Raw genomic sequence first — 16,658 nt, 5'->3', positions numbered from 1 at the left:
TGAATTGTGCGGATATGGGTGGTAGGCTGGCGTGCGGGCGGTTCGCGGCGGCGGCAGGCGTGCGGTAGCGGCGGGTTTCGCGGGGCTGGCGTGCGGGCTGTGCGTGCGGTTCGGGAGCGGAGGTATTCGCTGCAGCGGGTGTGCGGGCCTGAGGGCGTGCGAGATTCGCGGCGGATGCGGGGGACAGGCGGGCGTGTGGACGTTTTGCGCGGGCTGGCATGCGGTAGCGGGGGGCGTTGGGTAGCGGCGGGGGCAGTCTACAATACCTCCTTAATAGTTAGTAGAGATAAGCTAATTGAAGGAAAATGATCCCTAAGATTATCCAAAATATATTGATAATGGCACAAATATCAAGACAGGGATGAAAAAATAGACAATAACTATCACCATGGAAATATTTAGTGTATAACATTATTCACCTTGGTCCTGGATTTTTAACGATAGAATGACCGACAGTAACTTCATTCCAGAATGAAGTGAAATTTCATGCCATTAAATCAACATATGTCAAATCCAGAACAAAAGACAGACCAAATAATTCTAGAAAGGAATCATTAGTTATGATACAACAAAAGAAACCAAAGACAGACCTTGAATTAGAAGTGGTCATCTATGCTTCAGAATGCGAAAGTAAGTCTCAAACAGAGCAGAAATTGTTTCTTTTTTATCCCTTTTCTCTCCTTCGGATCAAGAGTGAAGGAAACTGCTCTAATATCTGCATCAACCTGCAAAAATGCAATGGAAATGACTATACAAACTCACACAGCCTTCAAGTAAATAATGTCTTATCTGATGTTACCTCCTGTCTAGCTTTTGAGATCAGTTCATGTCTGGTTTTCTTCTTATTACTAACTGGCAATTGCTTTGGAGCCTCCTCATTTTTGCCAATGTTTATTCCTCTTTGGTTTCACCTTTTTCTCCTCAATCTCATCTTTTCCAATATCTTCATCAAATCTCAAAGACAGGAAGACCTACGATAAACATCCCTTTATATAGTCAGCAATGATAGGATATTGATTCATGCTCAGTTTCTTTTAGAAATAAACTGCATGAAAACGGTACAAAATGAACATTATTAAATACATATGACAAATAAGACAGACGATAATCACCATAGCTTAATGCTATCAGGATGAAGCTGGCAATCATTGAGCTCCACATGATCTGCAATCAACCTAACTGCTCCTATTGTTGCCTCACCACGATGTTTTCCTTCTTTTATAAAAAAATGATCTTATTGCTTCACAACACATTTTCCTACAAGATAATTAGGTATATGTGGAGTACTTCAGTGAACCAATGGACTACAAAACTGAGCCGAGGTAAGAATTGTGGACACTATTATCACATGAAATACTCCTTGGTTTACTAATTACTAAGAGAATGTTGTCAAGGAATAACAACAAATACCACAATTAGTGCTATTGGGTATAATGATATATTTGCTCAAATAAATGATTCATGCCCCGTATCCTTTCCAGTTCAAGGAAAGAAGGAAACTCAAATGCAATTTAGACCACTGTAAGATGAACCAATAAAGTTATTCTGCTACCTAGCACCATGGTGTATCTAATCAATAAAAAACAAGGATGATGGTTTTATTTATAAAGTGGTCAACTATATTATTTTAAACAAATTCAGATCAGGCAAGGACTTGACTTTGACACACAAAATGAGTATTTACCTTACTACATCATCTGAGGAGCTTAAATTTTTTACCACGTTAGCCAATAGGCTTTGGCAGAAGTTAAAATGTGGGGCAGTATCTAATAAAGCATCCATGCAACGGACAACCAGAGTATGATAGTGGGGTTACTTCTCCAACGATATCAATTTCTGTAGGTAAGCCTAAAAATTCACAAAAGAAATCCAGCTCCAACCATTGTTTGATTTTCTTTATAAGCATGTATGTCAGCAGGGAGAAAACCAACTGAAAAGTCTACAGTGGTGCAGAGTTGGGACAGAGCGAGGTTGGTTTACCCACCTTAAGCAGTGGGCGCAGCCACTCTTTGCACTTGTAAGAGCTGTGCAAGAACACGATAGCTGGTTTTCTTCTAGGGACGGGGTCGTCAAGCTTCAGCAGAAGTACACGTACTCGTCCTTGTTCACCTAGCTGCTTTGAAAGGAAAAAAAGTAGTGATAGTTTCTGATTAGAAAAATAGAGGGGAAAATAAAAACCAGCAGTAAGGCGTTGACTCCGTAGTTTAGTGTGGGAATACATGTGAGTCTGGATCTGAGAACCTAAAAAAAAGGATGTCGACTATCAAGGTGCACCCAAGTATTCAGCAGAGGGATGCAATGGAGTCTGCATGTATGTGGAGTAAGAGTGCACTATTATATTGTTGCTCTTCGATCTCGTGAGGCTGCTTAGACACGATTGGCTCCTGTAGGCCGTAGGTGACACGATCTGGCTGCCGCTTACCTCAGTGATTAGGTAGAAATTTTCTTCAACCAGCTTCTCCCTCAAGTTCTCCACCTCTTTACTGGGGCACGACTCCATTGGATTTGCCTGAGATTACCACAGACAATCAACCCTGTAGGTTCAACCATTTTAGCAGCACATTCATTTACCAAGAGTCCAAGATACTGAATGTGAACCAAAGCCCTTTCAGTTTACACGATAATTTGAAGAACATAGAAAGAGATGCAGACCTCGACATTTAGGATAGATGACACCAAAAAGAAAGGGTAGCAATATCCAACGTTAACATCAACAAGGTACAAAAAGTTTTGGCATACAATTCTACTTAATTTGTCTAACAAGTCATTCAAATTGCATAACAATATCACATGAAAATGTGACAAGACAGAACAAGAAAAAAACCTGGAAGAAAACAGTCTCTGCATGCCCATAGAGATTGCGGCGTACAGTCTTGGTTCTAGGAAGATTTGGGTCAAAAGCTACAGACCTGTGTTCGCTCCCTAGCAGTGTGGTGCACCTCGTTTAGATAGACACAATTATTGTCAGAGACCTCCTGAATCAAACCAGGAATAGTACTGTTAACTTGTAAGCAAAATAAAGGATGTTTGAGGGATGGCAAAATAAATGATGTTTGAGACATGCTCTTGTGCTTTGCAACTTTGGGTTGGAAGACATCTGATCCATCATGGAAAATCTGATGGTGGTGAAGTTGTGGTAGCTTTATTCTCTGTAATTCTGAGCGGCCTGTAAGCGACTTTATTACACAGATGTTTTGCTCTATATAAATTGTTCTGTCATGTGTATCCTTATCTATGTTTTTTTTAAAAAATTTGTAGTGGTTTGAATCAAGCAGCTACCAACTTCTATTCATTCGACCAAGGGCGCATTGCTGCTTATATAGACTATATGAGATGATTAGTTGTTCAACTTCCAGCACCAATCAAGAAGGGACAACCTTACCCCAGGTGCAAGGGAATATTGAATTTCGAAATGTGTACTTTAGCTACCTGTCTCGTCCTGAAATCCCAATATTAAGTGGTTTCTTCCTCACTGTACCGACGAGAAAAACTGTGGCACTTGTTGGTAGAAATGGCTCGGGAAAAGCAGTGTAATTCCTCTGATGGAGAGATTCTATGACCCAACATTAGGTAAGAGCGTTGAGAAGCATCTTTTGGTTTCCACTTCTATTTCCACTCAAAAGACTACTATTATTTTTCAGGTGAAGTTCTTTTGGATGGGGAAAACATAAAAAATTGAAAGTAGAATGGTTAAGAAGCCAAATTGGTCTGGTGACACAAGAACCGGCCTTATTGAGTTTGAGCATTCAGGAAAATATTGCTTATGGAAGATCTGCTACCTTTGATCAGATAGAAGAGGCAGCAAAAACAGCCCATGCCCATGGGTTCATCAGTTCACTTGAAAAGGGGGACGAAACCTAGGTAAAGGAGGTTACCATATATCTTATTGTTTATCAAGGCTAGACTGCTTAGGCATTGAATCTCTGGTACTCACCTTTTGAAATTCTGTAGGTTGGTCGAGCTGGTCTAACACTCACTGATGAACATAAAATCAAAATTTCTATTGCTCGTGCTGTGCTTTCGAATCCATCCATTATTTTGCTTGATGAGGTCACCGGAGGACTTGATTTTGAAGTTGAGAAGGCTGTACAAGAAGCATTAGATGTTCTGATGTTGGGAAGGTCAACCATTATAATTGCTAAACGTCTTTGCCTCATTAAAAATGCTGATTATATAGCTGTAATGGAGGAGGGCCATCTTGTTGAAATGGGGACACATGATGAACTTCTAAACTTGGATGGCCATACTCCCTTCAACAAGTTACTAAACCATGCTTCAATTTTTGAACTCCAAAGCCACCAAGCCAGACAGACCTCCACACCTGATAGCTTGAGCCGCTTGATCTCGCTCCCTGGTAGGCCAATGAACTCCTGCTTAAGCTTCTGCTTCACCGAGTATATCACATACCCCTGCATACACACAATTTAATTGAGACTCCATCCAACCATTGCAGGATTATAACAGATGGATTCACAACATACACAGTTCCAAGAAGTGAAGTGAACCAATTCATCTCACCTGGCTGGGTATGGCGTGATAGGTCCTGAAAGCCCTGACCTTGAGGTCCCTCCTGAGCTCGTACTCCTCCCTGACCTCCAGGGGGACCAGGTTGTGGTTGAGCTCAGACTGGTCCATGGCGCGGCGGTGCACCTCAAATAGCCGCTCCACGAGGTCCCAGAGGCACGCCGGGACGAAGATGGTGGGCGGACGCAGCCTGAAGAGCCCCCGCTGGCCACATACATGGGAAGGCCCCCGATGTGGTCGAGGTGCCCGTGAGAGACGAAGAGGAACTCCTGCGAGACGGCGCACTGCGGGCATCGACCGATGTCGAAGGCGAGGCTCAGCGTCGGGAAGATGACGCAGGTTTCTTGACCGCCGATGGAGACGCGGAAGCGGGAATAGGAGAGGAGCTGGAGGACGCAACCTCCACAGTGTACTCGCCGCAGCTTTTCGCCATTCCGGCGCCGAGGAGAGAGGAGGGGGGCTTAAGGGTCGCGGTGGGCTGTGCGGGCGATTCCCGCGCGCGTAGGGAGGGAATCGCGGCGGCGGGGGTCGTGCGCGTGATCCGCGGGGGAGGGAATCGCGACGGCGGGGGGTCGTGCGCGTGCTCGGCGGGGGGAGGGCAATCGCGGGGGGCGTGATCCGCGGCAGGGAGGGGGAGCGGGGGCAGTCTACATTGCACCCTTAATATTTAGTAGAGATGTGTCTTATATTGTTATAAGAAAATGTTTCATAATTCATTTGTGATCCTAGCCATATATAAATTTTGTTATTTTAATTTAACTGTTTCACTACTACATTACAACCATCAGTATCATACAGACTTCGATATATACTATGATTTGCATGGTCTCATCATTGGAGAGCACGTGCCACACCTATCGGTAGAAGTTCCCTCGTACATCGTCAGTCATCAGGCACGCACAACCATACATGTTTGCTTAAATAAAAAGGCAAGTGTGTGCGTTTGCGAAGAGAATTAAAGGCAGGCCAGCACAAAAGCTACCTCGGCGATGGCAAGTGGTCATTGTTGTCGGTCCTCCTCTGCGTCACCTCTGTCGCTAAGATGACGCCACAGTCTTTGATATAGTAGTCGTCGAACGCGCGTGACATGGCGAGTACCGATGACTTTTGGCTGGGCTGCTAAACGAAGTGCATCCCGGGCTCATCAGCGAGGTAGTACACCTAGCCGTTGCACCTCCAGATGTGCTACTCCTCTACATACATCTTGTTCGAGGACACTCACACAACATCAACAACAACCGCCGTCCCAGCGCACAAGAATTTATGGCCGGTCAGTAGCGACTTACGTGGCCGGTTGAGCTTCATCGGATGATGAGCTAGATGGTGTGACGGCGTCGTCGTCGGATGCGGTGCCCAGAACAACCCGAGAGTCGCCGGCGTTGGCAACGACTATGAGGTCCCTCGTTTGAATATGGACAGCGGTGTAGCCGCTCTGGACCGCGTCCAAGCGACGGCTGCGCCGGAGCTTGCTGAACATAGCGACGCATGCGGCCAAGTAGGACTGCTTCCAGAGGTCGAACTGGCAGTTGTCAAGCTTCTTCTCATCGTCGATGAGCGACGCCAACGCGAGCGCCTCCTGCCAGTGGTGTTTGTTCGGGGTTTCCAAGTAAGAAACATGGATTCATCTTTGGCGTTAGTTTATAAAAATGACTCACAAGTCAGATCCATGGACAAAATATTACAGAGAATAAATGTCACACATATAAAAAAGGAATTTAAGTTGAAAACTTATTCAAACAAAAGAAGTTGCATGCAAGGCTCTTCTTTAAATACTACTCTCTCCATCCAAAAATATAATTCGGGAATCTCGTTGATAATTATCTACTAATACACATTGTGTAAGGGTAGCAGGTGGGCTTTGGGAAAGATGTAGTAGATATTTTTACTGTAACAAATATTAACATAAACACACATGTGGTGTAGTGGTAGCTACAAGCACATTTACTTGAGAGGTCGCGGGTTCGAATCTCATTAGGGCCACATTTGTGTTTTTTTAATTTAATTTTAGCTAGGCGTGGGATGCACGTGGGAATGGGAATGAGCTTTGCGGGGAGAGGAAATGAGAAAGACAGGGAATGAGAATGAAAACACACAAGAGTTCGGAATGGGAATGGCAGAACCAGGAATGGGGCAGCCTACCCCTTAGAGTCTTAATAGGTAGTATAGATATATAATTATTTATTTTACTCTGTTATTACTGGAAGTGCTCCTTCGGTCCGAGTCCGAGAGCGAGAGGGACGTAAATCTCGTTTTTTAATATTGAATCAAATTCAAATCTGATAAAATATTAAATATGTACTTTCTCCGTTTACAAAGGTGTGAGACAGTAAGACCCACTCTCACCTATTCTTTTTAATTTTGTGGCTGATAGTCTTGCTAAAATGATGGATAAAGCCTATGAAAATAATGTTTTAAAAAGTTTGGGTATGCATTTGATCCCCAATGGAGTAATCTTATTGCTATACCGATAATACTATCATTTGCCTGGACAATGATCTATCGAAGGCTAGAAATCTTAAAATGTTGTTGTACATCTATGAAATGATGGTAGGCTTGAAGATCAACTTTATGAAAAGTGATCCTTTTGTGAATAATGGAGATGAAGATATTAATATGCAATATGCTAACCTTTTTATTGTCAAATTGGCACTTTCCCAATGATGTATCTTGGGGTACTGTTAGCCCTTATTGTCTGCGTATTGAAGATTGGATAAGACTTGAAGAGAAATTTGATAAAAGGCTTTATAGCTGGAAGGGGGGTTCTTTGTCCAGTGCTGGGAGGATTACTTTGATTAATTCTTGTTTATCCAACTCTCCAATTTATCATATGTCAATGTATCTTCTTCCTAATACCACTATTAAAAATTTGGACAAAAATAGGAAGAAATTCCTCTAGCAAGGTTGGGGAGATAGGAAAAAACATCATCTTGTTAATTGGGACAGAGTTTGTGCTAACAAAAAAAGGTTGGCTTGGAATCAATGATTTGAGAGTGATGAATATCTATTTAATGTGTAAATGGTGGTGGAAGCTTGAATATGAAAAGAGGACTTAGCAAGACATTGTGAACAAAAAGTATATTCATGGGAACAATATTATGAATGTTGGCCCCAAGACGTTTGACTCTCATGTCTGGAGTGACTTGTTGAAAGCCAGGATGTATTATGCCATTGGGAGACAGATTATCACCCGATCGGGTGACAAAATTAGATTTTGGGAAGATCTCTGGCTCTATGAGATACCTCTAGTTATGTCTGTGTAAGGAAAATGGACCCCGGACCATTTGGCTCAAAAGGTTTTGGTGTTTGATGATCAACATAACATGTGGACTAATGTGTTTGATAGTGTTTATGTTTATAGTTCACGGGATGTGAAGAGGATTGGACTAAGGCACTGAGGATGCAACACCTCAAAAGAAGACATAAAGAGAGCTTAGAAGTCCAAGTCTCAAGAACAAAAGAAGCTCAAAGAATCATCAAAGAAATCCATAAAGTGGGCAGCTAGCCAGCGCCCTGGTGACGCACCGGACAGTGAACTACTGCCAAAGGAAATTATTTAAACCATGAAAAGCACCAAGAAGGTTTGGATCCCGAGAGGGAAGTGAGAAGTCCGAAGGACCACGGGAAATTTGGAAACTCGACAAAATTGTGATGTATATCTTGGGATGCATCATATTGGATCAAGTCTACTGTCAAGTGGGTTAGTGCATACTTTGGACCCAAATTTCCCCACCCATGCCTAAGGTAACTAGATTTGTTGTATTTCTTGTTTTTAGATATGCGTATCTATTTTCCAATATCTAGTTTTTACCTTCCATACCTAGTGCTACGATTGATATTTACCTTTGATTAAAAATGCATGCATACTAGGTCAATCATATGGTAGGATTGCTCACCTTCAATTCATATTCTTGAGCAAACCTACATGGTTTAAAATGTTAAGCACGACACATAGCTTATTTAACATTCCTAAGAAAATGATACATCAATTGATATTCCCATATGACATGTACTACAAGTGGTATAATACTTCAATTGTGTTTCAATTGGTATCATTTAACTTATATGTGTCAAAGCTCGGATTATAGATAATTTGCCTCTCTTGATATCAAATCAAAATGCATGTCTGCTACAAGTATTCAAAACTTGTATGCACACTTACAGGGGGAGGTTACTCTATAATCTAAGTCTTTGAGACTAATACCTATTTTCAAGTCTATTATATGTAGTAGTCTCATTGAAAGGAAAATGGAGTCCCCAGAGAAAGACAATAAGCTTCCACTGCAAATCTACAAGTATTGCTATGTCTCACAAGTCTACAATTGGCCTTCATTTGGCCTTCAAGTGGCATCTTTGAGACTACATTTGGTATCATTTACATGTCTTCTCCAATATTTGGTTAGACTATATCTCACATCCTATACTTCCCATGTTGCTATAAATGCATATGCTGTTAAATCATATTTTGTTACATATGCATAAGGGAAGTTAATCTAATCAAATCATGTCTTGTTCCTCTATTTCTCACATGCTTTTACCTAAGTAGAAGATCTATGTCAGGGGAAGTATTTCTTCGTCTCTAAAGGGGAGAAATTTCTTCCAAAAGGAGAACACGCGTTTAGGGGGAGTAATCTTTTAGTGCTTAAATTGTTAAATCTTTTAAGAGGGCAAGTTTTATTTGCTTCCTATATACTTTTCATGTCTTCCTTTTCGGTGATTAATGCCAAAGGGGGAGAAGTGTTAGGGATCAAAGCAATGAAAAAGATATCAAACACCAAACACCACCAAATTAAAATTTTGATCTTGCAGATGGTTTTGGTCTTTTGGTATAAAATAGGAAGCAAGTGAATTATGGAGTTAGGGAGAAGCTTAAGTCCATAATATCACTTTGTGGGGACACTCATGCATCCTAGCAAGTAGATTGCATATTTTCATTCAAATGTTTGTTATATTTGTTTACTTTGGTTGTGTTGTCATCAATCACAAAAATGGGGGAGATTGTAAGGAAAATTGACCCCGAGCCATTTGGCTCAAAAGGTTTTGGTGTTTGATGATCAACATAACCTGTGGACTAATGTGTTTGCTAGTGTTTATGTTTATAGTTCACAGAATGCGAAGAGGATTGGACTAAGGCACTGAGGATGCAACACCTCAAAAAAAAGACATAAAAAGAGCTTAAAAGTCCAAGACTCAAGAACAAAACAATCCCAAAGAATCAGCAAAGAAATCCATGAAGTGGGCAGTCAGCTAGCGCCCTCGTGGTGCACCGAATAATGAACAGTACCTTGTCCGGTGTGCACCGGACTGTCCGGTGGGATACCCGGACAGTCTACACAGAGAGACCCACAACGGACGCTCTCGGGCTATAGCACCGGACAGTCTGGCAACGGTCAGATCCAACGGTCTACTGCTACAGACCTCAACGAACGGCTGACGTGGCAGGACACCAGATAGTGAACAATGCTTGTCTGGTGTGCACCGGACTGTCCTGTGCGCCCGTCCACAGAAAGTTGTTGCTTTCTGTCCAACGGATAGAAGTGTGGGGGAGTCTATAAATACCCCCCAACCGGGCATTTGAAGGTGTGGGAGCCCAAACAACATACCAAGGCATAGTATAGACATTTCCAAGTGCTCATACACCCAAGTGCTTAATAGAATTACTCGGTGGTTAGCGTAGGTGCTTTGCGAAGTGCTTAGGTTAGTTAGACCACTTTAGCGCTTGCTCTAGGTGAATCCCAGTTAGTTGAGTGAGTTTAGAAAAATCACACAACCCCTCGGCTCTTGCGTGAACTGTTGTAATTATACCGAGTGGGGCGAGAGTCTTGCGAGATCGTGACAACTGAGTTTGTGTCATGACCGCCACCGTGTACCGCAGGGAACGAGGCCCACAACATTTTCGGCTGGAAGCTCGATAGTGGAGACGGCGGGGAGCGTCCGAGAGGAGCCGGAAGCGGAGCACCACTTGCGCGTGGAGAAGGCTCGCGGCTCTCTACGGAGTTACTCGGCCGTGGTGCTTGGCCCTCATGTGGGCTTCCCTTTACGTAGGGGCACCAACGAGTATTAGTCAGAACCTTGCGTGGTTCTGAATAGCTTGGTAAAAATACCGGCGTCATCCACGAGAGTTTGCATCTCTACCTTGTTGTTTAGCTTCCGCATTTATATTAACCATTTATGTTTCAATCTTGTCTTTATACTTAGATTGTTTAGGATTGAAACTTAGACATTGCGGTAGAGATAGCAATACTTAGACAAAACCTAGTTTGTACATTTTAGATTGATTATTTGCATAGGTTTTGCTCTAGGGATTTATTTGTGGCCTAGTTTAGAGAAAGTTTTAGAAGTCCTAATTCACCCCCCTTTTAGGCGTCACCTGTTTCCATCAGTCTGAACCTGACTTATATGACATTTGCAATGATAAAAATATTCTCGTTAAGACTGTCCGGGAGAGGGATGGTCAGCTAGATTTTAGAAGGTGGTTAAGGGATGATGACAGAAGTAATTGAGAAAAAATCCTGGAGAATCTTCGTTTTTTATTTTCAAGAATTAGGAGATTATGTCGCTTGGAAATGGGGAAAATAAGGAGTTTAATGTGAAAACTCTTTATGATAATCTTACTAATATTACGTACGACCCCTACATGAAACATATTTGGAAAAGGAAAATTTCTCCGAAAATTGAAATTTTCATGTGGTTGCTTGAAAACAATGTGTTGCTGACTAAAGAGAATTTGGTCAAAAAATTGGATTTGGAGATACCTCTTGTGGCTTTTGTTCTAAATTTGAGTCGGCTAACCATGTCACACCCGGTTTTGGAAGGCAAACCGAATGCGAACCGTGTGCGTGCCATGATCAGAAACTAACATACACAGCGATTACATAATTGGACATCATCACACATTGCTCAAAGTAAATAGCGGAAATGGTACTTTATTACATCAAGATGTCCAAGACATCTACAGAGTCATTACTTAACATAGTCATTAACATCATCAGAGTGCGGAAATGCGAACATAGCAGATAAGGCCTTCGCAGATAGCTGACTGGGGGTTGCCACTAACATAGCTAGAACTTGTCGTAGTCCAGGAACTCCTCAAAGTCCTTCATGTTGTATGCGTCTCCTCCTAAGCACTTAATACAGTGGGGACAACCTGGGGTGGGTGGTTTTTAAAGCAAGGGTGAGTACACATCAACGTACTCAGCAAATGTCTCGTTTGGCTAAGGTGGACTAGCTGTATGTGGAGTTAAGGTTAATTAGTTGCTTTTAGTTGGTCAAGTATTTATTACTAATAGTATAGTCAAGTTTTAGTAATAAACTCAGTTATTACCCAAAAGTACTCCCTCTAAGAGGAAATACCAGAGACCAGTATTATAATCATCAATATTAATCATCATCTTATAAGAGTATCCAAAGTTCTTCTAGTCAAAGAGGATCCCAAGGCTGCTCTTAACCATGAGCACAGTTGATATACCAGTTTTTAAAACTCTGCAGAGGTTACACACTTTACCCACAAGTCATGATCCCTTTCCAGCCTGGGTTGTACAGACCCGATCTTCACTACCGAGGTGAATGGTTAGGGATACATTATGTAGCCTTTACAAAGATTCCCCAGAGGTCATAGCCGCCTGTTAGGTTTCTCCAGTTTGATAAACATAGTACTTCTCCCCACATGAAGAGTGACTCACAAAACCAAATCGAAAGAACCTCGGCAATTAGCCTCAGCAGAGCAAGTACTGTGCCCGGACCCCATTGACGGCCCTACGGCGAAGCCAACTACTCCTCAAGTTCCTCTAATTAATCAGCTAAGGGTGTCTCATTCCACCCTCATGGTTGCACTGTTATCCCGGGTGGTCACTCAACGAACAGGTCCTTACGGAGAGGTACTCAGGAAACAAGCTGAGTCCCCTAAAGTATCACAAGATCATCATCGGGATAACATCATCGTATCATAAATATTCACATCATGTTCGTTGATTAAGGTAAAGCAATAGCATAAAGCTAACCAGGATAACCCAAAAGGTAAACAAGGATAAGGTAAATATAGACTAGTCAATCCTTAGGTTTCAATAAAGTAATGCGGAAACAATGAATTATAAAGTGAGTAGGACATAATAGGTCAGACGACACTTGCCTTCACCAGGTTGTTGCTCAGGAAGAGCTTTGGCAACACACTCAGGAACCACGAGCTGCTCGTTGTCTAAACAAAGCGATCGTGCATTCAATACATTTGGATAAAGACAAATGAAAAATACACCAACCATATACAATCAAGTGCACACAAGTTTGACTGAACAGTATAAACACCAAAAGGTAAACTCAGGTTTTAGGGTGAACTGGCACACTTAGAGGTTTGTGATTCTCTAAGTATCATCTATCTCCATGGATTACATAAATTAAATGCATCATCTTAATGGGACACAAAAATTCTACCAGGGATAAACTCACATATTACAAAGTTACACATCTAATCATCATTAGGGTTTTCCTTTTTATTTTTCTTATTAATAATTAAACCATTACCTAAACTAACCTATAGTCTAGGCATAAAATTAATGTGTACAGACAGTGAATGAATATAATTTACATAGATAGAGAATAATCTTATGAACATTTTGCAATTTGAATCACTCAATTTGGAGTTCATATATGCAAAAGATATGAAATAAACAAGTTTTGGAGTTTAAAATACAAAATTAGGTTCAAATCTATGATTAAATAAAAGGTCAAGGTATGTCTGCAAGAATATAGGGGCCTGCGCACGAAACAGAGGGACGAAAGGTTGATTTTTGGAATTTCGAGGGTCTCTTTAACAAAATTACACGCGAATGGGTATCGAGTCATCTCAATCGCACGATCGCAAAAGAACGACCGAGATCAGATCCCACGGACGAGCGCGCGCGCAGATGCGCGTCGAGCGCTGACAGGCGGGCCAGGGGCGTCAGTGACCTGAGGCAGGACTGACTGGCTGGGCCCAGCTGCAGAGCACGGGCAAGGGCACGGATCCGGGCGGTCAAATCCGGAATGAACGGTTGGGATTAGCTCTGATCTAGTTAAACCTAGGTCACCCGATCTTGGATGAACGCTTGAGATCCAATCGGCAAGCACGGGCTAGGTGGCTGGTCTACTCGCGGCGGCGCCGCCCGTCTCCGTGGCGAGGTTTCACCGGAGGCGAGGGCACGGCTAGGGTCTAGAGCACTGGGGAAGGGCTCGAACGCGCTCGGGTGACACAACGGACTCAAACTCAGGCACGACACCGACGCGAGGGCAGCAGAGGGCGCAGTCCGCGGCGGAGCGGCCCTACGGTGGCGCAGACCCGCTCCGGCGAGCAATTGCGCGAAGGACAAGGCAACACACGAGGAAATAGGGGCGTGGGGAAGTTGCTTACCTCGAGTGGAGACTATAGAGCGCTTGAGCAATGGCGGGGACGCAGGGAGGCCTCAGGTCGACGGTGGCAGGGCTTCGGCTACACGGGGAGAACGCCAGTGAGCGCGGACCGGGCAAAACAGAGGGGTTTGGGGGCAAACCAGAGGGTGTCCCGCGTTGCTGGCAAAGAGGTGGAGCTCATTGAGGCAACGGATGCGGCAGACGCTCGATGACGGCCATGGAACGGGCGGTGGACCACAGCGGAGCTTCGCGGACGCGCGCGCAGGGCGAGAGAGAGAGAGAGAGCGAGCGAGAGTGTTCGGCTGAGGGTGCAACTAAGCAAGGGGAGCGAGTGAGTGTGGGCGGGCTCCAGAAAAGGGCTCGGGCGTGTGGGGTGTGGCTGGGAAACACGCGGTCGTGGGCACGTCCACGACGGAGTGAGCAGGTAAGAGGTTACGGAAAGTGTAGAGGCTGACAGGCGGGTCCATAGGCCAGCAAGGGCGAGCGTGCGGATGGGCGGTCAGCACTGACAGGGAGGGCTCGCCGAGCAGCGAGAGAGAACGGGCGCATGCATGGACGGATCGGCGCCAACAGGCCGGTCTCACCGAGTAGCAGGAGGGAGAGAGGGAGAGAGAGCACGCGGGCGCCAGCGTGGGTTGTCGCTGACAGGTGGGGTCCACCTGTCAGCGCGACGCGGGCGTGTGCGCGTGAAAGTCGCCTAGAGGGGGTGAATAGGTGAAACCTAAAAATTATAAACTTTGAACACACGCTATACCCGGGATTAGTGTTAGAAATAATTCGGAGTGCGGAAGAAAGATTCTCTTGCTATGAGTTGCTCAATCAATACGGATAACTTTGGGAGCAAACTCAAAAAGATGTGAGCAAGAGAACTTTAAAGAGAGAGAGGAGAGGGATGAAAGAAATTGAGTGAAAATCAACACAAGTTCGACAATTTGTTTACCGAGGTTCGGTTCCAAAGAACCTAGTCCCTGTTGAGGAGGCCACAAAGGTCGGATCTATTCCAACCCTTTCTCTCTCTCAATCGATCACACAGACCAGTCGAGTGCTTCTCCTTAATCACTTGGGTCACTAAGACCCCGTAAGGATCACCACACACTTAGGTGTCTCTTGCTAGCTTTACAAAGCACTTAGAAAGACTAGAGTGAGAAGAAGAGAGCAATCCAAGCAACAAGAGCAACAAAATAAAACACAAAACACCCTCTCTCAAGTCACTAAGCAATTGAGTTGATTTTTAGGCTTGGAGAGGATTTGATCTTTTGATTGTGTCTTGGAGTGTATGTTTTTTATCTTGTATTGAATGTGAAGGTCTAAAAACTTGGATGGCTTGAATGGTGGTGGTTGGGGGTACTTTTAGCCCCAACCACTATTCCAGTCGTTGTTGTCGATAGGCACACTGGACAGTCCGGTGGTGCACCGAACATGACACTGTTCACTGTTCGGTGAGTTCCACGTCAGCCGATCGTTAGGGTTTGGAGCGGTTGACTGATGAAGTCCTTTCTCCTCTGCGACACCAGACAGTCCGGTGGCACATCGGACAGTCCGCTGTGTTCTGACTTTGCAGTTCTGACTTCTGACTTCTGCACTATCCACCGTCCACTGTTCACCGCAGTTGACCGTTGGGCGCAGTTGACTGTTGCTCCGTTGGCTGACCGAACAGTCCTATGACACACCAGACAGTCCAGTGTATTATAGCGGAGTGACTCTGAGAAAAACCGAGAGCGGCTAGTTTGCGAGGTGCCTCGGCCTGGGCACCAAACAATGTCCGGTGCGCCATTGGCAGCACCAATACTTGTTTTTGCTCCAAACTTTATAGAGTTCCCCAACTCATTTTTTTGTTGGTTTATGTTGAACTTTATGCACCAGAGATAAATGACAACTAGGCAAACTAGTTAGTCCACGTGGTTTGTGACGTCAAACACCAAAATCGATTATAGGAAATGTTTAAGCCCATTTCCCTTTCAATCTCACCCTTTTTAGTGATTGATGCCAACACAAACCAAAGCAAATATAAAGTATAGGAATGTAACTAGTTTGCAATTTGACAGATGTGCTTAAGTTACTTTGAGTTAAACCAATTGAAAGTAATTCTAAATATACATGGTTGCTTTCTTCTAGTTTGAAATTTTGGACCACATTTGCACCACTTTACTTGTTTTTGCAAATATTTTGGAAAAGTCTTTTCAAATTCTTTTGCAAATAGTCATACCTCATTCTTTGTGAAGTTGTTGAGCTCCTCTTGCATTGCCACCACCCAGTCCGGATCTCTTAGTGCATCCTATATCTTCTTGAGCCATTTCCTCATTTTGAGTTGGTGGAGATGCTTGTATGGAAGATGATGGTTGATCTTGTGCTTGTGGAAGCTCTTCGAATTATTTTGGACACACATCCCCAATGGACATGTTCCTTAGAGCGACGCATGGAGCCTCTTATTCATCAAGTTCATCAAGATCAACTTGCTCTACTTGAGAGCCATTAGTCTCATCAAACACAATGTCACAAGAAACTTTGGCTAATCCAGTGGACTTGTTGAAGACTCTATATGCACTTGTATTTGAGTCATAACCAAGTAAAAAGCCTTCTACTGCTTTAGGAGCAAATTTAGAATTTCTACCTCTCTTAATAAGAATAAAGCATTTGCTCCCAAAAACTCTAAATTAAGAAACATTGGGCTTTTACCAGTGAGGAGTTCATATGATGTTTTCTTGAGGATTCGGTGAAGGTAGAGTCGGTTGATGGAGTAGCAAGCGGTGTTAATC

General features: G+C 43.6%; 1 pseudogene; it reads right to left on the bottom strand.

Annotated features, from left to right (window-relative positions):
• Positions 1-2,528: 2,528 nt before the first annotated feature.
• On the bottom strand, positions 2,529-6,001 carry LOC103652264 (nuclear ribonuclease Z-like; annotated as a pseudogene).
• Between the last annotated feature and the right edge of the window lie 10,657 nt (positions 6,002-16,658).

Source organism: Zea mays, chromosome 3, assembly GCF_902167145.1.
Source record: "Zea mays cultivar B73 chromosome 3, Zm-B73-REFERENCE-NAM-5.0, whole genome shotgun sequence".
Taxonomy (NCBI): domain Eukaryota; kingdom Viridiplantae; phylum Streptophyta; class Magnoliopsida; order Poales; family Poaceae; genus Zea; species Zea mays.
The sequence above is the reverse complement of the archived record's forward strand: the minus strand, read 5'-3'. Positions and strand labels throughout refer to the sequence as shown.